General features: G+C 42.0%; 1 pseudogene; it reads left to right on the forward strand.

The window, feature by feature from the left end:
* The first annotated feature begins 2,328 nt into the window (after positions 1-2,328).
* On the forward strand, positions 2,329-3,252 carry LOC140523284 (putative olfactory receptor 5AK3; annotated as a pseudogene).
* Positions 3,253-3,577: the final 325 nt, after the last annotated feature.

Genomic DNA, 3,577 nt, shown 5'->3' on the forward strand with positions numbered 1-3,577 from the left:
TGTGTGTAATCCCACCACCTACCCAGATATTGAAAAGTTTCAAGAGTTACAAGTATTGTCTTTCCATGTAGGAATGTAAACAGTTCAACTTTGGTAAGTCCCTTATGACTTCTCTTTGCTGTTTACCTTTTCATGCTTCTCTTCATTCTTGTGTTTGAAAGTCAAATTTTCTTTTCAGCTCTGGTCTTTTCATCAAGAATGCTTGAAAATCCTCTATTTCATTGAAAGACCAATTTTTGCCCTGAAGTATTATACTCAGTTTTGCTGGGTAGGTGATTCTTGGTTTTAGTCCTAGTTCCTTTGACTTCTGGAATATCCTATTCCACGCCCTTAGATCCCTTAATGCAGAAGCTGCTAGATCTCATGTTGTCCTGATTGTATTTCCACAATACTTGAATTGTTTCTTTCTAGCTGCTTGCAATATTTTCTCCTTGACCTGGGAACTCTGGAATTTAGCCACAATTTTTCTAGGAGTTTCTCTTTTTGGATCTCTTTCGGGTGGTGATCGGTGGATTCTTTCAATACTTATTTTGCCCTCTGGTTCTAGAATATCAGGGCAGTTTTCCTTGGTAATTTCATGACAGATGATGTCTAGGCTCTTTTTTTGATCATGGCTTTCAGGCAGTCCCATAATTTTTAAATTATCTCTCTTGAATTTATTTTCCAGGTCAGTTGTTTTTTCCAATGAGATATTTCACATTATCTTCCATTTTTTCATTCTTTTAGTTCTGTTTTGTGATTTCTTGGTTTCTCACAAAGTCATTAGCCTCCATGTGTTCCATTCTAATTTTGAAAGAACTATTTTCTTCAGTGAGCTTTTGAATCTCCTTTTCCATTTGGCTAATTCTGCTTTTGAAAGCATTCTTCTCCTCATTGGCTTTTTGAACCTCTTTTCCCAATTAAGTTACTCTATTTTTAAAGGTGTTATTTTCTTCAGCATTTTTTGGGGTCTCCTTTAGCAAGGTGTTGACCTGCTTTTCATGCTTTTCTTGCATCTCTTTCATTTCTCTTCCCAATTTTTGCTCCACCTCTCTAAGTTGATTTTCAAAATCCTTTTTGAGCTCTTCCATGGTCTGAGCCCATTGAATATTTATTTTGAATGTTTGGGATACAGAAGCCTTGATTTCTATGTCTTTCCCTGTTGTTAAGCCTTGTTCTTCCTCTTCTGAAAGGATGGGAGGAGATATCTGTTCACCAAGAAAGTTACCTTCCATGGTCTTATTTTTCCCCCCTTTTCTGGGCATTTTCCCAGTTGGTACTTGACTTCTGAGTTTTCTCTCCACACCCACCTCACCTCCAGATCCGCCCAGCTAGTGTTTGGGGTCTGAGATTAAAATGCTGCTTCCCAGACTCAGGGCTTTTCGGCGGGGCCAGGGCTGCTATTCTGTGTGAGATTAAGTTCAGGTGCTCGGATGGGGGGTAGGGCCACCACACAGGGCTCAGTTCTCTCAGGTGCTTTATGTGGAGACCTTCAACAATGGATCTGAGCTCCTGCCTGCTTTGGGAGCCCCTGTCTGCTGCTGCCTCTGCTGCTGCTTCTTGAGGGGGCCTGATTTATGGGGGCACCCTGCTCGCCTCTTGGGGAGCTGAAAAGACATTCTAACTGACCTTTGGTGCCTGTGGGTGGAGGGACCTGCACGGCCACTAGAGACTTTGTCCCTGAAGCCTTCTCGTATCTGCTCTTCTCAGTGCCACGCAGGTCCAAGGCAGGGCTGGGCTCTCCTCCGGGTTGGTGCACGACGGACGTTTCAGGTCAGTTTTTCAGGTCTCTCTGGAACAGAAATCTCCTCCACTCCGTTGTTCTGTGGCTTCTGCTGCTCCAGAATTTGTTGGGAGTTCTTCTTTACAGGTATTTTATGGGCTGTGGGTTCAGAGCTAGCATATGTGTATCTTTCTACATCGCCATTTTGGCTCTTCCCCCATTCTTTTCATTTCACTGTATAATCATTATTTCCTAATATCAGGGCTTGGAAAGTGATCATGTTAATAACAAAATTATTATTACTATCATCATAGGATTATTATCATTGAGGTTCAATATTTTTCAATTAATCACATTCATAAAAACCTATGAGTTCAAACCACAGGAGCATAGCTCAACTTTCTTGCCCATGAGATGGTGGTTTATCCAAATCGCAGACGTACTATCTGAAGGAAAATAAACCATATTATGAATATTAGCCTTGAAAAACAAAGCTTGGAATGTGGACAACAAAAATTCAGGATAGAAACTCAATATTCATTCGTCCCTCATCCTGGGTCACGATGAACTCACTCTTGGTATTTTCTCTGTGCCTTTCTTCCATAGATTATATATCTGCCATAATCATGGCCCAAGGAAACAGCACCGTAGTAACTGAATTCATCCTGCTGGGATTTACTATTTGCCAAGACCTGCAGTACATCCTGTTCCTGGTGTTTCTGTTTGTCTATGTCACATCTGTAGTGGGCAATGTCGGCATGATTCTGATCATCAAGATTGACTCCCATCTCCACACTCCCATGTACATTTTCCTCCAACACTTGGCTTTTGTTGACCTCTGTTACACCTCCACCATCACTCCAAAGATGTTGCAAAACTTCCTGGTGTCCCACAAGTCTATCTCATTCTCAGGGTGTCTGATTCAGTTGTAGCTTTATGCTATGTTTGCTACTGTTGACTGTTACCTTCTTGCGGCCATGGCCATAGACCGGTATGTGGCCATTTGTAACCCCCTGCATTACCCAGTGGTCATGTCTCAGAGGGTCTGCGTTCAGCTCATTGCTGGGTCTTATGTTATGGGATCCCTGAATGCCTCTATCCATACCGGTTTTACCTTTTCTCTGTTCTTCTGTAATTCCAACACCATCAATCACTTTTTCTGTGATGTGCCCCCACTCCTGGCCCTTTCCTGTTCCAGAACTAATATCAATGTCATGTTGTTAATTGTCTGTGTGGGCTTCAATCTGATAAGCACTCTCATGGTGGTGTTCTTATCCTACATTTACATCCTGGCTGCCATCTTGAGGATGCGTTCTGCTGCAGGGGGACACAAGGCCTTCTCCATCTGTGCCTCTCACCTGACAGCTGTCAAGATTTTCTATGGGACTCTTTCTTACATGTACTTACAGCCTTCTTCTAGTGAGTCCCAGGAGAATGATAAAATAGCCTCAGTGTTTTATTGCATCATCATCCCCATGCTGAATCCCCTGATCTATAGCCTGAGGAATAAGGAAGTCAAAGAAGCCCTGAAAGTGATACGCAAGTCTTGATTAATATGCAAGCCCTGAATGTCTGAGTATTACTTTATAGGACCAGCCTGGCAAAGAGCATACTCCCCCATTCTTTCCACAAGTGGATAGTATCTCAGCTAAAGAGAATGTGACAAACCAATGGTAAAATGTGGAAAGGTGTGTAGGAGCACTAAAATAACCCTTCCAGTTTGAGTAATCCTTCCAAAAGTCTCTAACAGAGATTGAAGAACAGCCTGAGTTCTCAAATGATACCAATCACCAATCATTGATCATGATGTGGATTAATGATCAATAATTATCATTACAATGGCGATGTTGAAGACAGTAATAACAGCTTGCATTT

The sequence above is a fragment of the Notamacropus eugenii genome, chromosome 2 (genome assembly GCF_028372415.1).
Source record: "Notamacropus eugenii isolate mMacEug1 chromosome 2, mMacEug1.pri_v2, whole genome shotgun sequence".
Classification (NCBI taxonomy): Eukaryota; Metazoa; Chordata; class Mammalia; order Diprotodontia; family Macropodidae; genus Notamacropus; species Notamacropus eugenii.